The sequence below is a fragment of the Felis catus genome, chromosome B4, assembly GCF_018350175.1.
Source record: "Felis catus isolate Fca126 chromosome B4, F.catus_Fca126_mat1.0, whole genome shotgun sequence".
NCBI lineage: Eukaryota > Metazoa > Chordata > Mammalia > Carnivora > Felidae > Felis > Felis catus.
In genome coordinates, this window is record NC_058374.1 from 58,717,926 (window position 1) to 58,731,929 (window position 14,004).

Genomic DNA, 14,004 nt, shown 5'->3' on the forward strand with positions numbered 1-14,004 from the left:
ATGGCTCTGCAGGGTAGCCCCACCCCTAATACCTCGGGCAGAACCCATCTGGCCTCTTGTAACCATAGTGGTGGACTCGCCCTTTGGAAGAGAGGAGGCAGCTCTGATGATCTTTGAATTGCCTTTGGGGTCATTCTTCCCTTTTCTTAAAGACCAGACAAGTGGACATTCTTTGTTTTTGTTTTTTTCCTTAACATTTATTTGTTTATTTTGAGAGACAGAGCAAGAGTGAGAGAGTGCAGAGGAAAGGGGCACACAGAGAGAGAGTGAGAGGAGAGAGAATCCCAAGCAGGCTCCATGCTGTCAGCACAGTGCCCAATACAGGGGCCTCAATCCAAAGAACCATGAGATCATGACCTGAGCTGACATCAAGAGTCAGATGCTCAACTAAGCCACCCAGGTGCCCTGACCAGTGCACATTCTTAGCTGAATAGCTCTATGGTCTGGTCCTATAGGATCTTGGAGTTCTGACATCCTTCCTTCATTGTGTCTTGTTTTTTTTTTTTTTTTTTTTTTTCTGTCCCCATTAGATCCTACTGCCAATGTTTCTGCCAACAAAATCTCATTTCTATTCCTGGCTTCTGCTGAGATGACTGATTAAATCCATGAGTCACACCTATGGTCTTTTCATCTAATGGTTGTTCAGCCACACCTTTACATTCTGTTCAGAACAACTGTTCTTTTTTTTTTTTTTTGCAATATGTATAAATTGAATTTTCTAAAGCCCAGCTTCCTGTTTTCTCAATAACTACTTCTTTAATTTGTCTCCTTCCTTTTGCATTATACTATAAGGAGTCAGGGAAACCAAGCTGCTCCTTCAACACTTTGTTTAGAAACCTCCTTGGCTAAATATCCAGTTTCATTGCTTATAAGCAATGAAATGTTTCTCCTACAAAACATAAAGCATGATTCAGCCACATTTCCCCCCCATTTTAACAAGGGTCTCCTTTCCTACAGTTTCCAATAAGCTGTTAGTCATTCCATCTGAGACCTTACCAGAATGGCCTTTAACATCCATATTTCTATCAACATTCTGTTCACTGTTATTTATGTATTCTCTAAGAAGATAGAAGCTTTCTCTCCCACTCTCCTCTTTTCTTTCTGAGTTGTCATCAGAATTACCTTTAGGGGTGCCTGGGTGGCTCAGTCAGTTAAGTGTCTGATTCTTGATTTTGGCTCAGGTCATGATCTCATGGTTGTGAGATTCTCTCTCCTTCTCCATCCACCCCTCCCCTGCTCATGCTCTCTCTCTCTTTCTCTTAAAAAAAAAAAAGAAAAAAAAAGAAAAAAAGGAATTGCCTTTAATGTCCATATTTTTAGAATGTACTTACTCCAAAACTCTTCCAGCCTCTACTTATTATGCACTTCCAAAGCTGCTTCCAAATTTTTAGGTGTCATAGTAGCATCCCACTTCTTGGTACCAAAATCTGTATTCATCACCTTGGGCTACTATAACAAAATACCATAGAATGGGAGACTTAAGCCATAGAAATCTAATTCTCACAGTCCTGGAGACTGGGAAACCCAAGGTTGAGGTGGCAGCCAATTTAGTTCCTGGAGAGGGTCCTCTTCCTGTCTTGCATATGGCTGCCTTCTTGCTATGTCCTGGTAGAAACAGGTGCAGCAAACTCTCTTGTATCTCTTCTTGAAGAACACTAATCCTAGCAGATTCAGGCCCTACCTTCACAACCTCATCTAACGCTAATTACCTCTCAAAAGTTCTATCTCCAAATATCATCATCACACTGGGGTTAGGGCTTCAACATGTGTATTTTGGAGGCATACAATTCAGCCATAGCAGAGTACCTATATAATATGTGATAAGCTTCCAAAATACCCCATTGACATTATTTTCAGAAGAAATGTCATCTTTTTGGGGATTGGGCCTGTGATTGCAGGTTCCATAGGAAGCCATTTCCCTCTATAGTAATTATTATACCACTGGATGTTTTAATCTCAGTTATGTGTGAATGGGCTGTTACTGTTTATCTGTAACATTGGCATCTTAGAGAATAGCCACACCTTTGCAGTACTCAGCCCTTGGACAACTTCTCCTAGCTGGATATGCTATACCCTTATTCTTGGTTCTTCACAAGTACTCCCTCCTCACTCCTTTCTTCCCTATCCTCACACAGATGTCAAAACTTGTTTTTTGAACTGTAGTGTCAATGATTTACACTATTTTAATGATGTAACCAAATGTGCTTTTTCTTTCACAAGATTTGGTTTTTAGGTCTGGGATTTTAAATGTTAATAAGCAGAAAAAAGGAGGGTTTGGAAAATGGAGGATCAGCCCAAGTACACTTAAAAATTAGATACAGTTGGGGCACCAGGATGGCTCAGTTGGTTAAATGTTCAACTCTTTTTTTTTAACTTTTATTAAAACTTTTTAAATATTTATTTTTGAGAGAGAGAGAGAGAGAGAGAGAATGAAAGTGGGGGAGAGCAGAGAAAGAGGGAGACACAGAATCTGAAGCAGGCTCCAGGCTCTAAGCTGTCAGCACAGAGCCTGATGTGGGGCTCAAACCCATGGACCAAGTGATCTTGACCTGAGCTGAAGTCTGACACTTAACCAACTGAGCCAGCCAGGCACCCCAAACATCCAACTCTTGATTTTGGCTCAGCTCATGATCTCATGATGTGTGGGATAGAGCCACACTCATGGTTTGTGGGATTGATTTGTCCGCATGGAGCCTGCTTGGGATCCTCTCTCTTCCTCTCTCTCTGACCCTCCCCAGTTCACATGCATGCTTTCTCTCTCCCTCTCAAAATAAATAAACTCAAACAAAATAGATATACAGAACCTCTAGTCCTGTGCAGGCCTGATTAGCATGGTATTTCCTACGTTCCCTCCATTTCTGAAACTTTAGGCCATATGTAATACAATGTGTTTATGGTGATTGTCCTATGTTTAGGTATCTGTGAGCTCCTCACTGTCTCTGTTCAGCAAAAGCCAAAAAAAGAGGAAGAGGATAGTTCAATATGGAGAAGGTGAGTGGACAAGTGGCTGAGAACCTCATCTATTTCTCAGCTCATGCTAACTCTTTATTCCCTGTTGCTCTTTGGAAATGTAGTAGGCAACACATGTGGCTTGCGTATGGAGAAAATTCTTGGAGGACAAGCTACGAAAAGATGTTGAAGTCCAAACTCACCTTCAAAGAAGGCCTTGCATGTTTCCTTTCCTCCCACTGCAACCCCTCTCTTCTAAGGGTCTCTCATCTGCTTTTGTTTCCTTGTTTTAAGGCTTTTTCATTTGCTGCTGACAACATAAACTATAAATTTAGTAAGGGTTTGGTTGAACTTTGGCATAAAACTGAAGCACAGCTGTTTCCTTTCTCTTGTGCTTTTTTTCTCCTCCCCATCATTTTTTCCTTTAAGTTTGGTCATTTAATGTTTTTAAAAATTAGCCGAATATCTATATTTTGTAACCAGAATTGGTGTTTGAAAAAACCAGTCATATTTTTCCTTATAAGCACTGGCATACCTGAATGTTCTAGAACTCTAGCTACTCACTGTAAAATATGAAGAAAAATGATTGTTGGGCTGTTCTGAATGGAAGTGTCACTGTGGCAGGTTTTTTTTTTCTTCTTCTTGCACACACCTCAGGAAAGAAAATACAGAAACACCCTTTAGACTACTCTCTTGAGAAGTACTCTTTAGGCTCAGAATAACCCCAAACAAGCAAAACCTTTGTGTTTAGCAGAGAGTGGGTCTGGAGGAGAAGAGGATGTTGAAAAAGATGCAGAACATTGGGCTCTTCTAAGAAAGAAATTCTGTGCTTTTAGTGTCTTCAAAAGCTGTTTACCAAGGGAAAGGATGGTAGAACATGTACTCATTACAGGGGTTGTTTGATTCTCTAAGTCTGACTTCAGTTTCTAAGGTGAATGGCTTGTGCAAATAAAACTAAAATTACCTCACATTTCTGTGTGCGATATTTTTCCTTCCTTTTCTGCCTGTGGTTGGCACTCCAGTTTGGGATGAGTTTGTAAGTAAAGCACTAGTTGTATAGACAGTAAATACTTCCAGAATAGACCAGGGCTTTTATAGTCCCAGGTTCATTAGTTCACAAGAAACCTTCATTTGGTGAAGCAACATGTATTTTTGATATTTTGATATTTGTTCTTTTTTGGAAAGACATTATTCCCATGGAATACAGGACTCTATTCACCATGGAGTTTTTATATTTACAACTATCTTTTACAAATTTTGTAACTTCTTGTCTTGTCATGATTTCAGATTCAATCTGTCTAAAACCAAATTTATCAGCTTCCTCTGGTTCCTCACCAAATTTCTTCATTTACTGAGGGAAAAAAAATGGAGTGCTTTCTTTCTTCAAGGCACTGGGCTAGCACTGGGCACTGTCCTAGCACCTAGCCTAGGACTATACTGGTGAATGACTTGATAAGTCTCAGCTCTGATGGAGCTTACATTCTGACAGGAGAGATCAGAGAGTAGGCAATAATTATCTTAATGGCTATGTAATTACAATTGAGGCACATGCTATAAATGAGATGCACAGGTGGCATGGGCAAGTTCAACTAGGGGAATCTGTCCTAATCTGGGGAGTCAGGAAAACGTCAATAAGGCAGCAATGTCTGAGCTGAACTCTAAAACTGACTAGATGCTCCTTGATGGAGATACTAAGGATGTATTCAGGGGAGTCAATGACCAGTGGAAAGGACCTGAATTGTGAGGAAGCATGATGTGTTAAAGAAACTTTTTTTAAAAAGGCAAAAAAACTAGGGTTTCTGGAATAGAGAATGAAGGGAGAGTGATATAAAATTTAGTCTAATTAGGTAGACTTAGAGCATGAATATCTTTGAGCCTTATGGAAGATTTTAAATTTTATTCTAAGAGTAATAAAAGACATAGAAAGATTTGAAGCCGGAGAATGATATAACATCAGATTTGCTTAAAAAGAATAAAATAGGAGCACCTGGCTGGCTTAGTTTGTAGAGCAACTGACTCTTGCTCTCAGGGTCATGAATTCAAGCTCTGTGTTGGGTATAGGGATTACTTAAAATAAAAGAATTGACTGCTATGAGGAGAAAGTAAGTGAACTCTGATAGTTAGGCTTTTTGTTCATCTAGCACAGTATCCCTTTCCCTCCACTTCCAGTAACAGAACCCCTCTGTTTGTAGGGATCCCCTTCCATGTGATTTGAGTAGAATTGACTATCCCTCATTCCCCATCACAGGGATGGGAACAGAACCCATTTAATTTATAACCAATCAGAGTTCCCTGTTCTCCTGGCCTCAGTGTTTGGTTCAGGGGTGGGCACATGACTCGTTAGACTAATCAATACTCTCTGTAGGACTTCTGCTCAAACTCTCAGGAAAGAGATAATCCCTGTCTCTCTGGAGTTACTATCTATAAGGACCACCTCAGATCATCAAGGAAAAGATCAGCAACCTTTCCGTCATTTGAGGAGAGGCATCTGAGAAGAAAGATGGGGTGGGGTGCCTGGGTGGCTCAGTTAGTTGAGTGTCTGACTTCAGATCAGGTCATGATCTCACGGTTCATGGGTTTGAGCCCCATGTCGGGCTCTGCACTGACAGTGAAGAGCCTGCTTCAGATTCTCTGTCTCCTCTCTCTGCTCCTACCCCACTCGCATGCCTCTCAATCTCCCTAAAAATAAAATAAACATTAAAAAAACCAACACAAAGGGAAGCACAAGAGATGGAGAAAGACGAATTCCTGAACAAAGTGGGCAAATCCATAGGTCTAGTCATGTCTAGTTCACTTCCTCTTTTGTTATATGATCCAGTGAATATATTTCCTTTTTTTTTTTTTAATAATCTAGTTTGGACAGAATTTCTGTCATTTGCAAAGAGTACAGACCAATTCCAGAGGTAAGAGTAAATGCAGGGAGATCGATTTGGTAGTGGTACACATGAGAGATGATGAAGGTTTGGACTAATGTGGTCATAATGCAGATGGACAGAAGCCAACACATTTAAAATCTATTTAGGAGACACAATTGGCAGTATTGAGTAATTGATCAGATTTGAGAATTTGAGGGTGAAGGGAAAAGAGAAATGTAAAAATTATTGCTATCTTTCTGTCTTGCATATCTGAAGATGCCATTTGCTGAGATAAGAGACATCTAAGGAAGAGTAGTTTGGGAACAGTGGTGAAAGGAGGCCTTTAGTTCAGTTTTGGTCTTGTTGAGTTTGGGCTTCCTGAAATATGCATGCTTGTTAATGGCAGTATTATTCTATTAATCACTTTGACTTAACACTATTACCTTTGACTTACCTTTCATTATTATTCTTGCAAACCCAGGAAGATTTTAAGGTCTCTATTTTTAAAAAATCATTTTATTGAAGCATACTTTAGCTCTCCCAAATTGCATACATTTTACATGTATGGTACAAGTTGTGACACATGTTCACACTCATGTAACCATAAACACAATCAAGACACAGAACATTTCCATCACCCAAAAGTTTCCTTTGTGCTCATTCCCCAGCTATTTCCTGCCTCTCCAAACCTTGGTTCCAGGCAAACACCCATCTTCTTTTCATTACTACAGATTAAATTTGCCTTTCCTAGCCTTTCATATAGATGGAATTATATAGTATGTACTCTTTTGTGTCTGGATTCTTTTATTTAGTGCACTGTTTTTTGAGATTCACCCATTTTATTGCTGAATTATTCCATTCTACAGATATACTATGATTTGTTTGTACTCTGTTAATAAATATTTGAATTGTTTCTAGATTTTGGCTTTAGAAATAAAGCTGTTGTGAGCTTGTCACGTATAGGTCTTTGTGTGAATATGTGTTCTTACTTTTCTTGAGTAAATACCTAGGAGTTAGATTGCTGGGTCATATGGTTCTTACCTTTTTTCTCCTGCCTTTATAGGAAATTGACAAACTGTTTTCCAAATGGCTATACTTCCCCAGTGTGTGAGAGATCCAGTTACTTCCACATTCTTGTCAATACTTGGTATTGTTATTCTTTCTAATTTTAGCTACCCTACTGCATTTATAGTGGTTATCTCATTGTGCTTAAATTTGCATTTTCCTGATAACTAATGATGTTGAGCATTTTGTGAGGTGCTTATTTACTATTTATATGTTTTCTTTGGGAAGTGTTCAGATGCTTTGCTCATTGTTAAAAAAAATCTTTTTATTTTGAAATAATTATAGGCTCACAGGAAGTTGCAAAAGGAGTAATAGTCCCATGTATCCCTCACCTAGCTTTCTAGCAGTGACATCTCATGTGGTTTATATAGTATCAAAACCAGAACATTTATATTGATATTACTGTTCACAGACTTTATTCAGTTTTTGCTTTTCATAAAACCTGCATTCATTTTTTTTGTATGTGTATGTGTGTATGTGCACGAGTGTGAAGTTCTATGTAATTTAATCTCATGCATAGATTCATGTAATCGCCACTATAATCAAGGTGCAGAATCTATCACTACAAAAGAACTTTCTCATGTACTTTGCATTTACACACCCTTCCATCCTTTGTCCCTGTCTTCTAGCAATGAGTCTGCTCTGTATCTCCATAATTTTATCATTTTGAGAATATTATATAAGTAGAATCATATGGTATGCAACCTTTTGACATTGGCTTTTTCACTCAGTATAATTCCCGAGATTCATCCAAGTTGCGTCTATCAACAGGTGGTTCTTTTTGATTGCTGTGTAGTATTACCTAGTATGATGGGTTTACCACAGTTTCAATACTCACTCATTGAAAAGACATTTGTTTGTTCCAGTGTTTGGATTCTTATAAAGCTGCTGTGAACGTCCATATACAAGTTTTCATGTAAACATATGTTTTTGGGGCTCCTGGGTGGCTCAGTTGGTTGGGCAGCCAACTTTGGTTCAGGTCATTATCTTGTGGTCTGTGAGTTCTAGCACCGAGTTGGGCTCTGTGCTAACAGCTCAGAGCTTGGAGCCTACTTCTGATTCTGTGTCTCCCTCTCTCTCTGCCCTCCCTGCTTGCTCTCTGTCTCTCTCTCTCAAAAATAATAAACATTACAAAAAAAACTAAAAAACAAAACAAAACAAAAAAACCACATAGCTTTCCTTTTAGATAAATGCCCTAGAGTGTGATTTCTTGGGTTTATGGTAAGTGCATGTTAATTTCACAAGAAACTACCAAACTTTTCCTGAATGGCTGTACCATTTTACAGTCCCACCAGCAATCTATAAAAAATACAGTTTCTCTGCATCCTTGCCAGCATTTGGTATCATCACCTTTTAAAGAATTTTTTTTAGCTGGTTTACTAATGGGTAGTGATATTGCCCATATTTTAAAATTTTCTGTAAATGTTCATTTTTGAGAGAGCATGAACAGGAGAGGAGCAGAGAGAGAGGGAGACACAGAATTCGAAGTAGGCTCCAGGCTCTGAGCTGTCACTTGACGTGGCGCTCAAACTTACAAACTGCACCATGAGATCATGACCTGAGCTGAAGTTGGGTGCTTAACCAACTGAGCCACCCAGGTGCCCCATTGCCCATGTTTTTAATTGGATTGTCTTATTATTGACTTACAATGGTTCTTTATACATCCCAATACATGTCTTTTATGAAATAAATGTTTTCCAAGCACTTTCCCAGTTTGTGGTTTGCATAGTTACTTTCTTAACATGTTTTAAATAGCAAGGTTATTAATTTTGATAAAGTCCAATTTACCAATTTTAAAATTCTCTTTTTCATGCTTTTTTTGTGTCATATTCAAGAAACATTTGTTTAACCCAAGGTCAAATAATATTCTATTTTTCTTCTCATATTCATGTAGTCTTTTCTTTTCTTTTCTTTTCTTTTCTTTTCTTTTCTTTTGAGAGAGAGAGAGAATGAGCAAGGGGATGGGGGGGAGAGAGAGAGAGAGAGAGAGAGAGAGAGAGAGAGAGAGAGGGAGACAGAGAGGAGAATCCTAAGCAGGTTCCATGCTGTCAGTGCAGATTCCGACTTCAATAAAGAAATTAGGGGTGCCTGGGTGGCTCAGTTGGTTAAGCATCTGACTTTGGCTCAGGTCATGATCTCGTGGTTCACGGGTTTGAGCCCCGTGTTGGGCTCTGTGAGGACAGCTCAGAGCCTGGAGCCTGTTTCGGATTCTGTGTCTGCCTTTCTCTCTGCCCCTCCCCTGCTCTCACTCTGTCCCTCTCTGTCTCTCAAAAAAATAAATGTTAAAAAAATTTTAAAACAAAATTTAATTCCTTTTATAGAGTTATGCCTACTCACTACTCACATGTCTATCTGACTGACTTTTGGTGGACTAAACCTCCCACAATGATATATTGGTTCCCCTCAGTTCATCATATATTTGCTTAGTGTCTACTATGAACCAGGGATGATGCTCAGCCCTGAGAACATGATAATAAGAAGTCCTTGAATTCAAAGAATTATAATCCAGTGGATCAAGCAAAGATATAGAGTTAGGAGATGTGGGTTGATTCAGGCTTTACCACTCTGAACTTAGGCGACTTGACTAAAAATTCTTTGAACTTCAGCTTCCTCATATGTCAAAAGACTGTAATGACAGTAGTAATAATAGTAATAATAATAATAATAGTAATAATAATAATAATGGTCAGTTCACAGGAATGTTGTAGTAACTAAATAAAATAATATTTGTGAGGAAAAAGGTAGTTGTTATATTGCGGCACAAATGCTAGTTATTCTTTTTTTTTTTAAGTTTATTTATTTTTGAGAGAGACAGAGACAGTGTGAGTGGGGGAGGGGCAGAGAGAGAGGGAGACAGAATCCCAAGCAGGCCTGGTGCCTGCCATCGGGCACAGAGCCCCATGTGGGGCTTAAACCCATGAAACAGTGAGATCATGACCAGAGCTGAAACCAACAGTTGGACGCTTAACCGATTGAGCCACCCAGACGCCCCTGCAAGCTATTGTTCTTAATAACAATGTACTGAGATAGGCAAGAATCGATGTCATTACCTCTAACTTTAATAGCTTTGGAAACCAATGTCCAAAATGATTCAGTACCTTGTGCAGAATCACACAGCTGGTTTTGTGGGGTGCTCATTTCGGAACAGAGGTCCCTGCATTCACCCCCTCTTGTACCGCAAGATCTTATACATTCCTGTTTATAAGGGCAGCCCGTCTATTTTAAAAATTATTCTGGAACACATCTGAAAAGCCATAATGTGAGATTAAAAAAAAAATAAAACCTCTGTTTTGCATTTATCTTGGCAGCTTGGAGAGAACATATTTTTCTGGGCATGTTTGGAAATGGATGATAGTTTTTGATTCTTATCCATATCCTCCAGGCTTTCTTTGGGACACTTCAGAGATTATCTTTGGGATTCAGAAAAGCCTAATGTCATTTTATTTATCAAATCTTCAGGGTGTTAGAAGTTTTGGGTTTTATTTTCCTGTCTGCCATTTCATTATAGCTATTATTTTTCATATATAATATTCATAACTCATTTTGTTGAAGAAGGGATTTCATTTTATGCCAATAAATATGTCTGACTATTGGAAGAGAGAGAAGTGTCTGAGCTGTGAGTGCTGGCAAGAATTATAAGGCATAGTATAGTAAAATAGAACATGGGGATTATGTCATTGTGCTCCTCCGTATAAACTGCACGATTGAGAAGAAAATGGGAATCATCTTCTGCTGAAATTCATCTTGGAAACATCTTCAAAAGCATGTTGGAAATGGATGATAAAATTAAAAGGACATAGTTTATTTTATTTGGAAAATCATAATCCCTTATGAGAGATCTGGGTAAAAAGACTTTATAGTTTTGGCTTTGTTCAAGATTCCTTGACTCATTGGGTGGCTTGAGAAATTGATTTAATTCCCTTGAACTCACTGCCCTTGAAAATTTGAATAATCATAGCTTGTAACACTGTACTTGGCATTTGGGAGTTAATTATATTAATGGTTGGTGTTTATTGTATGATTACTATGTGCCAGACCACAAGCTAAACATGTTGTAGGTATCACTCATTTAATCCTCTCCATACTCTGGGAAGGGTGTACAATTATTGTTTCTATTTTATAGATCAGAAAACAGTGGTAGGAATTTTTCAGTGTATTATAATCGTATGTTTACATGTTGGTCTTTTCCTCTGGACCTGCATTTATAAAGGGTAGGCATTGAACTCTTATGGCATCTGCCACGGCCAGCAAAGACTCTGGTTCATAGGTAGTCAATAAATATGATCTAACCTATGCTTCAGGAAACCACTGTGTGTAGGATGAACAGAAGTGCAGAAAGATGAGCAAGAGAAAGAGCTGAGACTTTTTCAATTGTTTAGGCAAAATCAAATAATGTATATTTGGATAATGTATGTAGAAAAAGAAATGTAAGGGGAAATGAAATGATAAATAGTTAAGTGATTAAATATTTTAAAAGTAGTAAGAATCTGTACATCAATTAATAAAAAATATCATTAGATATTAGAGCTTTGAGTAGTGATTTGAAGAAATAGGATAAACAGTATGAGGATAATACAAGTTGCATTTTCTAATAAGTAAATGATTTTAACAGCTATTTAAAAGTCTGTCTAATTTCAACATCTGTATTTATGGCTATTGATTGATTGTTCTTTTCTCTTGAGAAATGTCAAGATTCTCCTGGTTCTTCGTATGTTGAATAATTTTGGATTTAATCCTGGACGTTTTGAATGTTTGTTTTACGACTCTAGGTCTTGTTTAAATCCTATGGAGGATGTTTGTTTGTTTACTTGTTTTAGCAGGCAATCAAGCAGGCAAATTGAGGTTTGGTTGCAATTTCCTACTCTGCCTTTGTTGGTGGTGATTCCAAAATGAGTTGTTTTCAAAGCTTTTCCTGGACTACTTGGGTCAGTCCCATTCATGTTAACACCCAGAGAGCAGTCTGAGACTTGGGCAGCAGTCCACCCTGTAGATCAATTCTGAGTGCCTTCCGTATGTGGTTTAGGGTCAGATCCACTCATGTGCAGCTCAGGGATGGACACAGGAGTTCGTACATAGTATTATGATCACTTTCTTGAACTTGCTTCTCTTCATGAGAATCTTTCCTGCTCCTAGTCACCCTCTTCCTGGTCTTCTGATGGATAGCCACAGCTTTAGTTTTCCTGGTTATGCACTTTCTGCAACTGTGTCTGCTACTGGGACCAAGTAGTGAGAGGTCACAGAGAAAAGAATGACAGGGATTTCTCTCACACTCTTGGATCTATGGTTCCTCTGGCCAGAGAGGAGCGTTCCTTCCTTCTGAGTTGTAGGCATTTTCTGAGCTATTGTTACTTCTGTGCCAGGGCTTGGGACAAGAGAGGGAAAAAAACCCAAAGGGTTTCCCCAATTTCTTCTGACCTATATAATAGGCCATTTTCTACTCATCAGACAAGAAAGACAGGGCTTCTCCTGGAACACTTTCTGTATGCACCTGTTATATTTCTGGATTTCATGTTGCCTTTGAGTCTACACTGGAAAAAAAGTAGATTTAAAGGAAAGAGAAACTCACCCCCAGTTTAGTGGTTCTCAGAGATCTGTTTGTCTTGCCCAATGAACTTGCTACCATTTCCTTTTCTTTTTTTTTTTTTAAATTTTTTTTTCAACGTTTATTTATTTTTGGGACAGAGAGAGACAGAGCATGAACGGGGGAGGGGCAGAGAGACAGGGAGACACAGAATCGGAAACAGGCTCCAGGCTCTGAGCCATCAGCCCAGAGCCCGACGCGGGGCTCGAACTCACGGACTGCGAGATCATGACCTGGCTGAAGTCGGACGCTTAACCGACTGCGCCACCCAGGCGCCCCAACTACCATTTCCTTTTCAAAGTCCTCAGGTAGCTGCTCCAGATATCTTCTCCAAGGGTTTTAGCTGCATTCAGAAGGAGAGGCAGGGTGAGGTATGCTTTCTCCATCTTATTTGGAAAGCAGAGAGTGCTTCTTTTTTCTAAAGTGTTTTAATGTACGGTTCCTTAAGATGAAGGACTTTCTCTTATATGACTATTATGTAATCAAAATCAAGAAACTTAATATTCTTATAAAATCATTTTCTAACCCGCAGTCAATATTAAATTCTATCAGTTGCCCCAATAATTTCCTTTATAGTCATTGTTTTCCTTGATCAAGGGTCTCTTTAAAGATCATGCATTGAATTTAGTTGTCTTGACTCCTTTTTCTCCTTTAATCTTGTACAGTTCTTTTGCCTTTCTTTGTCTTTTATGACCATGGCATTTTAAAGAGCACAGGGCAATTATTTTGTAGGATATCCTTAAATTTGTGTTTGACGTTTCCCAATGTTTAGGTTCAGGTTAACTATTATTGGCAGCAATGCCACACGTGAGATTCTGTGTTTTTGTTTTTGTGTTTTTTTAATGTACACCATCGGAGGTAGATAATGTATATTTGCACCATTACAGGGTTGTTATCTTTGATCCCTTGGTTAAGGTGTTGGTTAACAGTTTTTCTATTGTAAAGTTACTATTTTTTGTGAGGGTTTTTAAAGGCTGGAGTTTGAATATGATCATAAGATTATAAGGAAAACTCCAGTGTTGTCGAATAAAATGCTTTGCAATAGGGCTCTTGGGTGGCTTAGTTGGTTGAGTGACAGACTCTTTATTTCAGCTAAGGTAATGATCTCCCAGTGGTGAGATCGAGCCCCATGTCAGGCTCCATGCTAGGTGTGGAGCCTGCTTGAGATTCTCTCTCCCCCTCTCTCTGTCCTTCCCCTGCTCACACATGTGCATGCTCTCTCTCTCACTCTGAAAATAAATAAACATTAAAAAAAGAGAATGCTTTGCAATAATGGAATGATCAATTCTGCACTGTGCAATATGGTAGCCATTGCCACATGGCAATGGTATTCAAAAGTTCTTGAGCCTAGCACTGTAGCCACTAAAAGTGGCTAGCACAACCAAGAAAATTTAAAGTATATTAATTTGAATTTCAAAAATTCCACAGAGCACCCTAGCCTACCATATTCTTTCTTTTTTTTAAGTTTATTTTTGAGAAAGAGAGAGAGAGAGAGAGAGCATGCACATGCGAGCAGGGGAGGGGCAGAGGGAGGAAGAGAGAGAAAGAGTCCCA

General features: G+C 38.8%; 1 protein-coding gene across 1 annotated transcript in view; it reads right to left on the bottom strand.

Moving 5' to 3' along the window:
* Window positions 1-2,690: 2,690 nt before the first annotated feature.
* LMNTD1 (lamin tail domain containing 1) overlaps window positions 2,691-14,004 on the bottom strand; it is a 533,991-nt gene continuing 522,677 nt past the window's right edge. The window contains exon 15 of the mRNA XM_045061565.1: window positions 2,691-3,601. The gene's annotated coding sequence lies outside the window, so the exon portion shown is untranslated. The remainder of the gene's footprint in view (window positions 3,602-14,004) is intronic.